The sequence below is a fragment of the Macrotis lagotis genome, chromosome 1, assembly GCF_037893015.1.
Source record: "Macrotis lagotis isolate mMagLag1 chromosome 1, bilby.v1.9.chrom.fasta, whole genome shotgun sequence".
In the NCBI taxonomy this organism is placed as follows: Eukaryota; Metazoa; Chordata; class Mammalia; order Peramelemorphia; family Peramelidae; genus Macrotis; species Macrotis lagotis.
This window is the reverse complement of record NC_133658.1, coordinates 171,670,085-171,685,976: the sequence shown is the minus strand read 5'-3', so window position 1 is coordinate 171,685,976 and position 15,892 is coordinate 171,670,085. Positions and strand designations below refer to the sequence as shown.

Here is a 15,892-nt window from a genome sequence, read left to right as displayed (position 1 = left end):
CTGCCCAGACCCTACTCCCCTCCTTGCCAACACACACACACACACACACACACACACACAGAAATGCGCCACGCATAGCCTCTCTTCTGAACAACCTGGTATCATCCTTCCTGGAGTAGGCTTGGTGCCAAAGTTTCTTTAGCAAACCTAGTCAGAGAGGGGAGGGGAGGGAAGCCAGGAAGTTCTGAGACACAAATGTACTTTCAGTATGTTGTATGTTTAGACCAGATTTTCAAATCTTCCCTTAAAAGAAACTCTCAGAGGGAGAGTTTCTTCTGCTAATACAGAACGGCACAAGTATAGTTTCAGAGAGTTGCCTGGGGCCCTGAGAGGTTAAGTAACTTGTCCAGGGCTACCACAGAAGGGTACAATACCCCGAATACAAGCCTTCCTAACTCTCAGGTCTCTAACAATGCCTCTTGTAGATTTTAAAGATCTTAAATCTTCATCTCTAGAGTCCCTTGCTATGGTTTGCAACTAGTGGGCAGAAAACTACACCACTGAGGATTGCTGACTTAGAATTTAGGATATAAGCCTAGGCCTGGCTCAAAATTTTAAAGCTTGAAGAAAAGGGTAGAAAAAGGAGGGGGGGGGGGGGGGGGGGGGGGGGGGGAGAAGGATGGCCCCAGACCAAAAAAGTTCTCCAGACTTCTGGCTTGACTATGTGCTCACATCTAGCCTGGGGGTGGAAGCCAGGTAGCTCAGGAGCTCCCTTTTTCTACTGCCCTCTCTTCCAAAGAAAAGGAATAAAAAGGAAAATTGTAAAGGAAGGTGACTGGATTTGATCCAAGAGAGAATTCATTCATTTTCATTTCCTAGGAACTGCACAAGTCTTCTTGGATCCTGTCCAAGTTATAATATTTTATTACATAGCATTTTATGAATTTTCAAAGCTTTCACCTAGGTTGTCATCTGATCTGCAAAACAACATTATGAGGCAGGGCAGGATAGATCGTATCATCTGCACTTTACAACTGAGGAAACTGAGGCTTTAATTACTTAATCAAGGTCATAGGAGCTCTTTTCAATTCCAGCTTATGCTCACCAGTCAGGGCCAGCTCTACCTCTGACTGGGAAGTTTAGTCTACGTGTGGGGTACGATATTCTTTGCAGAAAAGATGCCTCTTCAGACACTCCTGTCAAAATCAAGTTCAAGGTGCCAACTACTTGTCGGGGTTTAAGAGTGAGATCCCTGGGGTTGTAATCAGGCGGCAGGAATTCATCTCCCTGGTCCTCATCTTTAAAAGTCCAGGCATATAGGATTCGTCCATTCGGGTCTGGAGGGGGTGGCTGGGAATGCCCAGTGCCACTCCCTGAGGCCGGGTGGTGACGTGTCCAAGTTCAGGCCGGTGCCGGATTCGAGATGCCCCTTCCTGCGAGTGCCGGTCGGGGCTCGAGGCGCGAGCCTCGGGGCGCGGGGGGCTTCCGGCCGCGGCATCCCTCGGGCGGCGGCTCCCGGGCTGCGGCCGCGGCCCGGGGCCTCCCCGAGGGGGCGCTGTGCCGGAGCCCGGCCCTGCGGGGCGCCTCGGGGCGCCGCGGCCCCGCCGCCAGGGGGCGCGCCGCCGAGCGGGGGGGGGGGGGGGAGCAGCGGGGGGGGGGGGCGCCGGGCCTGCGCGTCACCCTCGCGCCTCCCGAGCTTTAACTCTTCCTCCCCCGGCCGGCCCGGGCCGGGCGGGGCCGCCACAACTTTTCTCCGCGACTCCGGGGCCGGGGCGCGGGGGGCCTCGCGCCCCGCGGAGGAGAGGCCGGCGCGGCGGGCCGGGGGCGGGGGGCGGCGGCGCGGGGCCGGGGAAGTTTCCTACCTGCGCTCGGAGAAGCCGGAGTCGGGGGCGGCGGCCCCGCCGAGGAGGAGCCGGCGCCGGCCGGGGAAGGGAAGCGGCTCCGCCGGCCGCGCGAGCCCGCAGTGGCCCGCTCCGCCCGCGCCGCCCGCGCCGCCCCGCACGCCGCTCCGGCCCCGGGCTGCGTGCTGCGCCTGTGCGTGTGCGAGGGAGTGTGAGTCGTGGCACTTTCTGCCTCCGAGCCGCCGAACGCCCCCCGCGCCGCCCCGCCCCCGGCCCGGCCCAGCCACTCACCGGCCGGCCGCGCCCATTGGCCGCCGGCCCGCCACTCCGCCGGCCGCCGGCCACTCACAGAGCCGGCAGCCGGGGCCGAGCGGGCCGCGGGCCGCGGCCATTGGGCGGAGGACCGGGCTTCCCCGGCGGCCAATGGGCGCGGGGCAGAGCCGCGAGGAGAGGCGGGGCGGGGCGGGCCGGGGCGCTGGGGCCCGGCTTCGGAGGCGCGGCCGCGGGGCCGGGAGGGCGCCTCGCCGCCCGCTGCCCCCCGGGCCCGAAGCCCCGGCGGCTCGGCCGGGCCCGGCCCGCTCGGCTCGCCCCGGGCCCCGGGAAGCCGCCGCCCTCCGGGGGCCGAGCCGGGGCGGCGCCTCCCCCCTCCCCCCGGCCGAGCCGAGGTCCGCGAGGGCCCAGGACGGAGAGCCGGTCCCTTCCACCAGAAAACTTCCCCGGAACGCGGCGCCCCCGCCCGGGAGGCCGGGAGAGGCGGCCCCGCCGCCCCGGCTCCCCGGCCCCAGAGGCGGCCCCGGCCCCAGAGGCGGCCCCGGCTCCCCGGCTCCAGAGGCGGCCCCGGCCCCAGAGGCGGCCCCGCCGCCCCGGCTCCCCGGCTCCCCGCCGCCCCGGCCCCAGAGGCGGCCCCGGCTCCCCGCTGCCCCGGCTCCCCGCCGCCCCGGCTCCCCGGCCCCAGAGGCGGCCCCGGCTCCCCGGCTCCAGAGGCGGCCCCGGCCCCAGAGGCGGCCCCGCGCGCCCCGGCCCCAGAGGCGGCCCCGGCTCCCCGCCGCCCCGGCCCCAGAGGCGGCCCCGGCTCCCCGCCGCCCCGGCCCCAGAGGCGGCCCCGGCTCCCCGCCGCCCCGGCTCCCCGGCCCCAGAGGCGGCCCCGGCTCCCCGCCGCCCCGGCCCCAGAGGCGGCCCCGGCCCCGCCGCCCCGGCTCCCCGGCTCCCCGCCGCCCCGCATCCTGACCCGGGAGCCCCCCAGCACAGCCAGGGCCGAGGACGAGGACCGGAGCCGAGCAGAGGGGCGCAGCGTGCGGGGCTTCTGCCCCCTCCAGGGCCCCGGTGCCCGCGCCACAAGCCAGAGAAAAGCCCGCTTGGATGTCTCCACATTCTCCAGTGTCTCTGGCACTTAATAAATATCGTTGATTTCGGTTTTTTTCCATCTTAGACTTTTGATCTCTTTTAAGTCTATCGACTAAAATAATGTCAGGCCTATTTTTAATCTCACGGTATCAATTGGGTCCTAACTACCAAATACTTAAACTGTAGCCACCGCCTACCTAGCAATCCATAGCACTCGGGGGGAAAAAAAAAGTTTTTGGTGCAAAGATCGTGAAACCTGAAGTGACTGTCTCTAGCTTCTCTACCTTCCTCTTTCTTGAATATTACTTGATCTTCCCCCGATTTCTTTTTCATACATTGAGAATCACTACTCTTTCATTGGTCAGCCCTTCAGTGTCATTCTTTTTTTAGATTTTTTTCAAGGCAATGGGGTTCAGTGGTTGGCCCAAGGCCACACAGCTAGGTCATTACTAAGTGTCTGAGGCCGGATTTAAACTCAGATCCTCCTGACTCCAGGGCCGGTGCTCTATCCACTGCTCCACCTAGCCACCCCCTTCAGCCTAATTCTTACACAAGTTGTGTAAATATAATTGACCACAGGGAAGTGAAGAGGTCGTGGGGCTGAAAATGTTAACTAGTACATTGCTATTTTTAATCTTAGCATAAATTCCTGTTAGTACTTATGGATGGATCATTAATTTTCATTTCTCATTCTTGTCTCATCCCTCCCCCTTCTACCCAAAAAGGAGCAATAAAGATTCACCACTAGAAGCCAGGTGAGTATTCTTGGATCTGTCACCCATTTGTAGGAAGATGAGCAAGTCATGCTGTCTGCTTAAATTTTGTAAACTGCTTAAATGGAAAAAATAAGTAAGATATATAACTCAATCACAGAAGTGAATTCCAAATAACATACAAATCATTTCATTACTTACTATTTACAGCCAAATGATCAAAATCCTGAGACCTCATGAAACTCTTCTGTCGTTGAGTGGTGTCCAACTCTTCATGACCCATTTGAGATTTTCTTGGCAAAGATACTGGAATGGTTCCTTCTCCAACTCATTTTACAAATGAGGAAACTAAGGCAAATAAGGATAGGTGATTTGTTCCCTTTATTCTCTTCCCTTCCTGATTTTCACTTTTATCACACCTCCCTTCCACTTCCTAGTTTCTTACATATCTATTAAAATAAAAATGTCTGAATGTCTGATGTAGGATTTGAATTTAGGACTTCTTGACTGCAGATCTGTCATTCTCTCCTTGTGGCAACCCCAGAGTCAGGAGGACCTGAGTTAGAATCTGGCCTCAGATATTTGATGCCCTGTGACCTTGGTCTAGTTATTTAACCCCAATTGCCTCACATTCAGGACCATCTCCTGTTGTCCTGATTCATATTTGGCCACTGCAACCAGATGACTCTGGAGGAGAAAGTGAGTCTGGTGACTTAGCAAAATAAGCCCTCACTCAATTCACTTGTCATGGCAACTCCTTCCTGATATCATGGTCTTTCTTGAGATCATCATCATCATCATCATCATCATCACCACCACCCAGGTGTCTATAAGACTATTAGAACTTTATTGTTCTTTTGCTTTTTGATCTCATTGGTCATTATGGATTTAATTCACAACTCTTTGCATGTGATTCCCATTTCTATACAACTCTCATCACTTTTTTCACTATACTACTATATCACCTACTGCCTATTGGACAATGAATTGGAGACATCCCAAATTCAGCTTGTTTAAAAGAAAGTTCATTTTCTCCCCAACCCTGCGTCTCTTCCAAATTTCCTGGTCTCTATTAAGTACACCACCATCTTTCCAGGTATTCTAGTTTGCAACCTCAAAATAATCCTCAACTATTAATTCTTGCTTTCTCTACATAATTGTCAAATCTTGTCATTTCTATTTCCATGAAATTTTTCACATCTATTTCCTTTAACTACACACGTTGACCCTGAAACTTTTAGAGGTGGTCTATAAGGTCAAAACTATTTTCATAAAAATATTTTAATGTCTAATATAGTAACTATCAATAGTTTTAACCCACATAAAATCTCTGGGGAGTCTCCAATAATTCTTAAGAGTATGAAAGTGGGAAGCCAAGATAGCAGAGTACAGGATAGGACCTAACTGAACTCTCCCAATATTCCTCTCCAAACAACTTTAAAATAATTCCTTTAGGTTCAGCTAGGTGTTGTAGTGGATAGAGCATCAGCCATGGAGTCAGGAGGACCCGAATTCAAATGCAACCTCAGACACTTAATTCTTACTTAGCTGTGTGACCCTGGGCAAATCATTTAACCCTAATAGACTGGGGAAATGATCAAACAACAAAAAAAGAACCTGACCATAAAAACTACCATTGTGGAATGAAACACCAAGACAAACTTAGAAGATAATGTGGGAATAACTATAAGCAAAGCCTCAAAGAAAAATGCCAATTGGACCTAAGATCACAGAATGATTAGAAAAAAACAAGAGTGGCAGAAAAAAAATTGGGAAAAGAAGAGTAATGCAAGAAAATTATGAAAAAAGATTAAATTGATAAGCACAAAAAATGCTGAAGAAAATCATACCTTAAAAAATAGAATTGACCTAATGGTAAAAGTAGGATAAAAATTCACTAAAGGACTTAAAAAGAACTAGCCAAATAGAAAAAGAGATACAAAAACTCACTGAAGAAAATAATTTTATAAAAATTAAAATTACAACTGGAAACTATTGACTCCACCAGATATCAAGAAATCATCATATAACAAAGTCAAAAGAATGAAAAATAGGATAAAAGATGAACTATCTTATCAGAAAAATAACTGACATGGAAAATAATCAAGGAGAAATAATTTAAGAACTATTGTACTACCTTGAACAGCATGATCAAAAGAAGAGCCTAGAAACCAGATTTCAAGAAATTATAAAATACAGAAGGTAAAATACAAATTGAATGAATCCACCAATCACCTTTTGAAAGAGATTGTAGGGGTGGCTAGGTGGCACAGTGAATAGAGCACCGGCCTTGGAGTCAGGAGTACCTGGGTTCAAATCCGGTCTCAGATACTTAATAATTACCTAGCCATGTGGCCTTGGGCAAGCCACTTAACCCCATTGCCTTGAAAAAATCTAAAAAAGAGAGAGAGAGAGAGAGAGAGATTGCAAAGTGATAACTTAGAAATACTACAATCAAATTTCAGAGCTTCAGGGTCAAGGAGAAAATATTTCAGGCAACCAAAAAGAAACAGAAACAATTCAGATGTCATGGAGCCACAGTCAGGAACACATCTTTTAGCAACTACTATGTTAAAGGAATGCCTTAGGAAACATTGCTGACAGTAAGGCTAGGGGAGGTGATAGAATTCCAGCAGAGCTATTTAAAACCCTAAAAGATGATGCTGTTAAAGTAATGTACTCAATACACTAGATAGAAACTTGGAAAATACCCAGTTTCAATTGGATTGAAAAAGATCAGATTAAATTCCAATCCTAAAGGTGGGCAAGGCAAAAAAATGTTCAGATTCCTGAACAGTTGTGTTTATTTCATCTACCAGCAAGGCCACACTTAAAAGTCTGCAAGCGAGGCTTCAACATGTAAATTGAAAAGTACCAGAAGAGCAGTCTGGTTTTCAGAGGCAAAGGAACTAGAAGCCATATTTCTAGCATTCAAAGAATTATGGAGAAAAAGAGTTCCATAGAAGACATCTACTTACGCTTCAGACTACTGAAGCCTTTGACTGTGTGGATCAAACAAAATGTGTCAAATCCTCAAAGAGATGGAATACCAGAACATCTTACTTGTCCCCTAAGGAAACTGTTGGTGGGCCCAAAAACAGCAGTTAGAATCAATATGAAAAAATTGATTGATTTAAGATTAGAAAAGGAATATAACAAAGCTGAATATCGTTACCTAATTTATTTAACTTATATGCAGAGTATGTCATACAAAATACCATGCTAGATGAATCAAAAACTGGAATTTTAAGGTGGCTAGAAAGAATATCAATAATCTCAGATTTGCAGATGATACCACCGTGGTGGCAGAAAGTCAATAACAAGTCTCTTGATGAAGGTGGAAAAGGAGAGGGTAAAGGATGACTTGAAGCTTAAAATTAAAAATAATAACAGTAACAAAGATATTAACAACTGGTCCCATCACTTCCTGGCAAATAGAGAAGAAATGGAAGCAGTGTCAGATTTTATATTTCTTGGGCTCAAAGTTCACTGCAGTAGTGACTGAGGCCATGAAATTAAAAAACTCTTGTTCCTTGGAAGGAAAACTGGCAGATCTGGTCAATATAATCAAAGCTATAGTTTTTCTAGTAGCAAAGTATGACTGAGAATTGGACTATAAGGAGCACCACAGAATTGATACTTTCAAAATGTTGTGTTGGAGACTTTTATAGCAAGGAAGTCAAAACAGTTAATACTTAAAAAAATTCAGGCTGTTCCCTGGAAGGTCAAATACTGAAACTGAAGCTTAAATACTATGGCCATATAATGTGAAGAAAAGACTCATTAGGAAAGACCCTGATATTGGGAAAGATTGAAGGCAAAAGGAAAAGGTGATGGCAGAGGATTGTCATGGAAGCAATGAACATCAGTTTGGGCAGATCCCAAGAGACAGTGGAAGATAGAAGGCCCTGGTATGCCATAGTCCAAGGGGTCATGAAGAGTTGGACATGACTGAATGACTGAATAACAACAACATATTAAAGGAATGGAGGACTTGTAATATGATATTCCTGAAATCAAACGAGCTAGGATTACATCCAAGAATAAACTATCTGGCAAAACTGAATATGATCCCTTGTGGGCAGGGGTGGGGGTAGGGGTGGGGAGGGAAAATGGGTATTTAATGACATAGAGGATTTTGAGGCATTCTAATGAGAAATCAGAGCTGAAAAGAAAAAGTGAGATTCCAACTCAAGACTCAAGAGAAGCATAAAAAGGTAAACATGAAAGAGTACTCATAAGAAATTTAATAAAGTTAAAATGTTTACATTCCTATAGAGGAAATGATACACATACCTCCAAAAAGACTATCAGTATTTGGACAGTTAGAAGGAGACTGTACAGATAGATGGCACAAATATAAGTTTATTATGTTGAGATGATCTCAAAAAAGAAAATGAAGGAGTGAGAAAGAGTGATGCACTGGGAGGAGGGGGGAAGGGAGAAGTATAATGGAGAAATTTTCCTCACATAAAAGAAATTTGCAAGGAAGAACTTTTATACCAGAGGGGAAAAATGGGGGAATGAGAACGTGCAAAGCTTGAATTCACTCTCATCAGAATCATTTGAGAGAGGGAGGAATATTTATACACAGTTGGGTATAGAAATTTATCTTGTCCAGGATGGAAAGGGCTTAAGAGTGACAAGATGATAAATGGAAGGTGGATTAAGGAAGGCAAAAGAAGCAAAACAGATGTTTGAGGAGGGACAGGGTAAAAAGTAAGAAAGATAAACACAAGAAAATAGTATAAAGGGAAATACATAGTAATCATAACTGAATATGAATGGGATGAATTCACCCATAAGATGGAAGTAGACAGCTGAATGGATTAGAAACCAGAATCCAACAATATATTGTTTTATATTTGAAATATAAAGACACATACATAGTTGAAGTAAAGGTCTGGAAAAGAATCCATTATGCTTCAACTGAAGGAAAAAAAGGCCATAGCAATCATGATAAAGCAAAAACAAAAAAAGGACCTAACTAAAAGAGACAATCAGTGAAACTATTTTGTTGAAAGGTACCACAGACAATGAAGTAATACCAAAAATTTTGCAAGTTTATCTTATAAAGGCCTCACTCCTCAAATATATAGGGAATTGAGTTAATTTATATAAGTTCCAAAGAATTCATGGTGAAATCTACCTCCAGAGAAAGAACTGCTGAACTCTGAGTTCAAATTGAGGTATAATTTTCTCGGGGTTGTTTATTTTTTTGCAATATGTCTAATATGGAAAAACTTTTGCATGATTCCACACATATAATTGATATCATATTGTTTGCCTTCTCAGTGGGTGGGGGAAAAGTGGGAGGAAGGGAGAAAATCTGAAACTCCAAATTTAAAAAGAAATGAAAGTTAAAAATAAATGATTAGTTTTTCAGGTTTTTTTTTTAATCATAAAAGGATCCTAAGAGCAAAAAAAAAAAAAATCTGAGAATTGTTGGACCAATCCAGTTTCTCATACTCTCACCCTTGGATTGTTTCAAGCTTCTTAGTTGAGTCTCTATATTAAAAAAGCTCTTCGTCTCCAATCTTTCCTATCCAGCATTAACAAACTGATTTCCCCAAAATTCTGCTTCATTCAACAACTCGATTTAATTTAACAAATACTTATTAACTCTTCAAGAAATTTACATTCTTCTGGGAGGCTACCAGATAAATAGATCAATAAATGTAAGATAATTTTAGAGAAAATGAACTTATAACTAACATCAGAAAAATCTTGGAAGAACTGGAGTTGAATCTTAAAGTAAGCCAATGATTTGAAGAAGCATCGGTGAAGAAAGAAAGAATCTTCTAGAGAAAGACAAAGGCTATATCTGACTGAGTCTATGTAACAACAAAAAGTAAGGTAAAATAAATCTGGAAAGATAGGCTGGTACCACCTCATGAAAGGTCTTAAATGTTAAGCTCTATTTTATAGGCAGCCATGGTATTTTCCTCAAAATAAGCCCTAGCATGATTTTTTTTTCAGGATGCTCATAATATAAGCCCTACCCCCAAAATAAACCCCAGTTAAGATCATCAGACAGACACATTTAGTATGTTTCTTGTAACACATGAATTATAAAATAATAATATATTACTATATAATTATAGATAATTTTTTATTAATACTTAAAATAGATTTCTGTATATGGATCAATGAATAAATGTAGATTGTTGTACACTGAAAAAAAAGACATCCCTTGAAAATAAGCTCTCGTGTCTTTTGGAGCAAAAATTAATATAAGACCAGTCTGATTTAGGGGGAAATATGGTAGGAGACTCAGTAGAATACTGGATGTTGAATCAAAAAGACCTAAATTAAAAACCAGATTCAAACCTTTGTTAGCCATCTGATCCTAAGTGAGATTAAACTGTCTTCCTCAGATTTCTCCTCTATAAAATGGGCACAATAATAGCATCTACCTCATAGGTGGTTATGAGGATCAAATTAGCAATATTTGTAAAATGTTTTGCAAATCTTTAAAGCTTCTTATGGATGTAAGCAATTGTTATGATAATGTTATCCTATAGGTAACAGGAAACCAGTGAAGTCTTAAGAAAGGGAATGACATGATCAGAATTGTTCTTTAGGGAGATAAGTTTGGCAGCTGTCTGTAGGATGGTTTAGAGAAGAGATGAATTTGAAAACAGTAAGATCAATAATGAGGCTATTGTGATGGTCAAGGTAAGAGCTGAAGAGAGTCTAGACTAGAGTAGAAGTCCTGTGAGTGGAAAGAAACTTATAGATGGGAAATAAATTGTAGATATATATGTCTGTGTGACTACATATATATACATATATATATATACATATATATATATGTATATATATGTAGTCACTACATATATATATATGTATATACATATACATACATAACATGATATTTGTCCTTTGTTTTTGAAGAAGACCATGACATCAGGGAGATGATGCCATGAACATGCATGAGAATTGGATTTGAGTGAGAGAGTGCTGTGCTAAGTGACCAGCTTTACTTTCTCCTTCAGAGCTATCTGGGTCCCATGGCCAGAAATGAATCAGGACAAATGGAGATGACCCTGGATTTGAGGCAATCAGAGTTAAGTGACTTGCCAAATTTGAGTCACACAGCTAGTAAATGTCTGAAGCCAGATTTGAACTCAGATCATCCTAACTTCTGGGCCACTATACCATCTAACTTCCCCTATATACATGTAAACATGCAATACACATATACATGAATGCTCTGTTGAGGAATCTATTATGGCTCCCTTTAACTTGTGGCATCAGATCTGAACTCTTCTGCCTAGAGTTTTACTGTTCTGTTCTACTGCTCCAAACTAGTTCCTTATCTCCACTCTTACCAACCCTACATATACCATAGTTTTTCATGACTTAAATTGTTCCACCTGGAAGTCTTCCCTCTTTTTTTTGGGGGGGGGGGGAATAAAACAAAAAATTACTAAAAAGTTTTCAAGACATAGAAAGTGCTAGAGAGAGAGAAAAAGAGAGATAAAAGAACAGCCAAGCAGCCTTGTCTGGGCCATGGTCAGAGAAGACTGAGCTGGGGCACTGAACTGGAGTCCAACTCATTCCCTCTCTTCTAATATCAAAAACTTTATGTGCACTAAAGTCCAATATGGGTACTACTACCTCTGTGAAGTCTTACCTTTTCTATATCAAATCTATCCCTCTCCTCACCAGCTATAAAAGATGTATCTATACCATTGTTTGTACTTAATTTTTCTCTGATAATTTCATGTCTGTTAAACCTACCTAATCCAATTAACCTGTAAAGTCCTTGAGGGTAAAGACTATGTCTTTTTTTTTAATCTCCCATAACCACTTATATACTGTTGGAAAAAAAATGTGTGCTCCAAAAATACTTATTACTTGATTGATAATTTTTTTTCATATTGGATCATTTTTTACTTAAGAGATCAATGAGAAAGTTATTGTCTTTATGACAACCCACGTAATTAATTTCTTTCCAGAAATGCCTCGAGCCCTCAGCATAAGACTAAAGTTTAAGTCTAAATTTAGACATCAGGTCTCAATAGTGGTATTAAGTAGGTCCTTTGGGGGAAGGTGGGATTTATCTGAGAGGAAATCAGTTGGAATTCTTTGACTCTTCTTGACTTCCATCATTGCTTGGTTCCTTAGGTTGCTTCCTCTTCGGCAGTCTTATTTTTGAGAAGGCTTTTCTGCTGCCTTTTCAGTGCTTCTGTTAGTAGGTCCCCAGAAAAGGGGAAGGGGTAATGAGTAGGAAGCTTTACAGATGTTCATTTTCTACATTGTCACTACCATCCAAGGACCCAGGTTTAATTATTAAGTTTTCTTTACTCTGGTTCTGATTCTGTAAATGTCCAGACCTGTTAAGTTTTCTCCCTCCTTTCTTTAGCTTCTATCCCTTTCATAGTTTTGGTTGATAAGCCATAATTCATATCTAAAATAGCCTGACTCAAATAAATCATTTCCTACTCTCCCCGTCCTATGCTAGGATTTAGCAAAAATAAGTCAATGAAAAAGTCAATCAATTCATAGTTCAATTACTACTCAAAGTCCCCCAAATTTCCCACAAGTCACCAAGGAAATGTCACAAACCATGTTAATCAGGTATGATCTTATGTTCCATAGAAAGATGTATTCAAGGTTGCTATTAAAACCCCAATCTTATAAAGTTGACTAAGTTTATTCCTAACTAACATCTAGAGTCTAGATTTACCTGCTCTGGACTCAAATAAGGGAGCTGCCATCTCATTCTGCATGAAACCAGGCTTCCATTTCATTTTCAAATCCTATCACCTACAGTCCAGTAATCCTCCTCCTCTACCCCCCGCCCCTAGAACTTAGACTCTACCTCTGCAACTACCATAGGTTCTCCTAGCTGAACTTGTAGACTTATCTTTTCCTAAATCAGGTTACCATTCCTCCTCCAAACCAGCATAGCATACACTTTCTTCTATTTTCCAATTTCCCATTATCTATTTTGCTCACCTTTTCTCTTGACGGTAGTATATTTGTAACCCCATCATGGGGGTCTAGAAAATTGTAAGCATTTAATTAATGTTCTATCTGTCTCTCCATTGTCAACCTAAAAACATTCATTTAAATTTAAAACACTATATTTTTGTAAGTTTTTATTGATTGTCTTCTGTTTCTTGAATTATCATAGTTATCTCAAAAATGTGTCCGTCTCTTCTTCCTCCTCATTCCACATAACAAATAATATTTTTTAGAGAAGAAACAAAATCAACACAACTGATTGATATATTTAAAAAGTCTGAAATGTGTGCAATGTGTAACACCTAAGAATCTCCCAGCTCATGAAGGGGTGGATTAGGGGTGCCCTCTTACATCTCTTTATTTAGGTCCTTTGATATTTATAATTGCCATATTCATTTTTGATTTCATGTAATTATTGTTCTTTCCATTTAAATTGTTTTACTCACTATGTGCATTGTTTTTTGGCTGTATTTACTTCCTCTTCATCATTTCATAGAGATTTTTCCAAACTTCTCTGTATTTATCATATGCATATTTTCTTAAAGCACAGTAATATTTCAGTATATGCATGCACCACAAATTATTTAGCCATTCCTCAGTTGATGGGCCTCTACTTTATTTCCAGTTGTTTGTTGTCACAAAGTTTATCTGGGTAACTTTAATGCTACAGTAGACTCAAATTACCAGGTATGGCAAGGGAGTACTTGGGAGGAATGGAGCTGAAACCAGCAACAGCAATGGTCACCTACTACAAAACTTGTACATCTTGTGACCTCATCATAAGCACTGTCTTCCATTTACCTAAACACAATAAAACTTACTGGATGCACCCTCATCTCAAACATTGGTATCTAATAGACTAAGTGATTGTAAGGAGAAGAGACAGATTGTGAGTGACAAAGATAATGTGTGGTGCAGAGTGCTGGACTGATCATAGACTTATCCTCTTCAAGTTAAATATTGACATTCAACCAAATGACTACTAGAAGAATTAATGTCAAGAGATTAGAGTGTGTCTCTGAGTGGGAACAGTTTGTTGCTAACTTGGAGGGAAAACTGAGCCAACATAACAGTTGGCAACAGTGGAACAGAAAAAGAGTGGGAAGCTTTCAGAGATCTGGTGCACAGCACAGCATTTGCTCATCTGGGTCAGAACATTTGCAAATTTGATGAAAATGATAGGGAAATACAGAAGTTGCTAAATGAAAACTGAGAACTCCACAGGGCTTATCAGCAGAATAGTACATCCATTTCTAAGGTGGCAGCATTTAATTCCATCAAAGGTAAACTACAGTGGCATAGTGGATAGAGCACTGGCCCTGGAGTCAGGAGGACCTAGTTCAAATCCGGCCTTAGACACTTAATAATTAACTAGTTGTATGACCTTGGGCAAGTCACTTAACCCCATTGCCTTGCCAAAAAAAAACCCAAGAAAAAAAGTACAAGCAAAGTTTAGAGAGATACAGGACACTCTCTTGGCTTAAATAAGAAGGCAGATGAAATTCAGTTTTATGCAGATAGTACCAAACCAAAATGCTTTTATGATGTCCTGAAGGCTATTTATGGATCAGTGACCTATGTCACTGATGGTGCATCTCAACCACTCAGTGATGATAGATCCACATTGATCAATGATAGGAACATGGTCCTAGAGAGATGGACTGAATACTTCTATAGTCTTCTTAACAGACTGTCTGTAATCCATGCAGAAATCATGATTTTAACCTCAAATTGAAGTCAATCAGTCCCTAGCTGAAGTTCCATCTGAAGAAGTTTTGAATGCAATTAGTGTCCTTTCAAGAAGCAAAACACCTGATGCTGATTCTATTCCAGTTGAGATCTACGAGGTAGGGGGTCCATTGCTCATCAAAAAGCTGACTGAAATTTTTGAGGTTATTTGGCACAAAGAGGTTATCCTCCAAGAATTCAAGGATACCTCCATTGTCCATCTCTATAAAGTGAATAGATTGTCCTATGACAATCACAGGGGTATTTCTATTTTGCTAATTGCTAATAAGATTCTTGCCAGAGACCTCAGTAAGCTGATCCTTCATCTGGAAGATGGTCACCTCCCTGAGAACCACTGTGACTTCAGAAAGAATTGAGGAACAGTCTACATTTACTACCTGACAACTCCAGGAAAAATGACAGGAACAGAACAGGGATCTGTATACAACATTTGTAGATTTGACCAAAGCCTTTGATATCATCAATCATGAGGGTTTATGGAAAACTGTGTCAAAATTTGCCCAGAGAAGTTCATCAGTATTGTACATCAATTTCATGATGGCATACTTGCCCGGGTTCTAGATGGTAGACATTGCTTTCCAGATTTTCTGGTCACCAATGGAGTGAAACAAGGATATGTCTTTTTAGAATGATGCTTTCAGCCTTGTTATCAAATAGCTTCACTGAGGATAAATATGGTCTCAAGGTCAGCTACCACACTGATGGTAAATTCTTCAACTTGAAAAGGCTACAAGTGGAGGGAGTCTTGGTGCATGATCTTCTATTTGTACATGGTCATGCACTCAATGTAGCTTCTGAATCTGAAATGCAACAAAGTATGGATCAATTTTCTGCTACTTGTGCTAATTTTGGTCTAACAATTAACACCGAGACAACACAGGTACTCCATCAGCCAGCACCACACCATCCATATGTGGAATCGATTATAGCAAATGGAGAAGTTTTGAATACTGTGGCCAAGTTCATTTATCTTGGCAGTGTCCTTTCCAAGGAAGTACACATTGACAATGAGATTGACACATGCATTGTCAGAGCTAGTTCAGTATTTGGGAGGCTGGGAGAAAAGATGTATTAGACTTACTACCAAACTGTCCACCAAAATTGTCTACTACCAAACAACAGAACCGTTGTGCTGACCTCATTGCTATATACCTGTGAAATCTGGACAGTCTATCAGCACCATGTCAGGAAATTGAATCACTTCCATTTAAATTGTCTTAAGATGATTCTGTAGATCACCTTGCAGGAGAAGATAACAGACACTGAGATCCTTTCTTGAGCTAACCTGCCTAACATTCCAACATTACTACAGAGAGTACAACTTTGATG

General features: G+C 42.7%; 1 protein-coding gene across 3 annotated transcripts in view; it reads right to left on the bottom strand.

Annotated features, from left to right (window-relative positions):
• RRBP1 (ribosome binding protein 1) overlaps positions 1-1,880 on the bottom strand; it is a 127,590-nt gene extending 125,710 nt beyond the window's left edge. For all 3 annotated transcript variants that reach the window (XM_074209387.1, XM_074209388.1, XM_074209389.1), the window contains exon 1: positions 1,803-1,880. The gene's annotated coding sequence lies outside the window, so the exon portion shown is untranslated. The remainder of the gene's footprint in view (positions 1-1,802) is intronic.
• Positions 1,881-15,892: the final 14,012 nt, after the last annotated feature.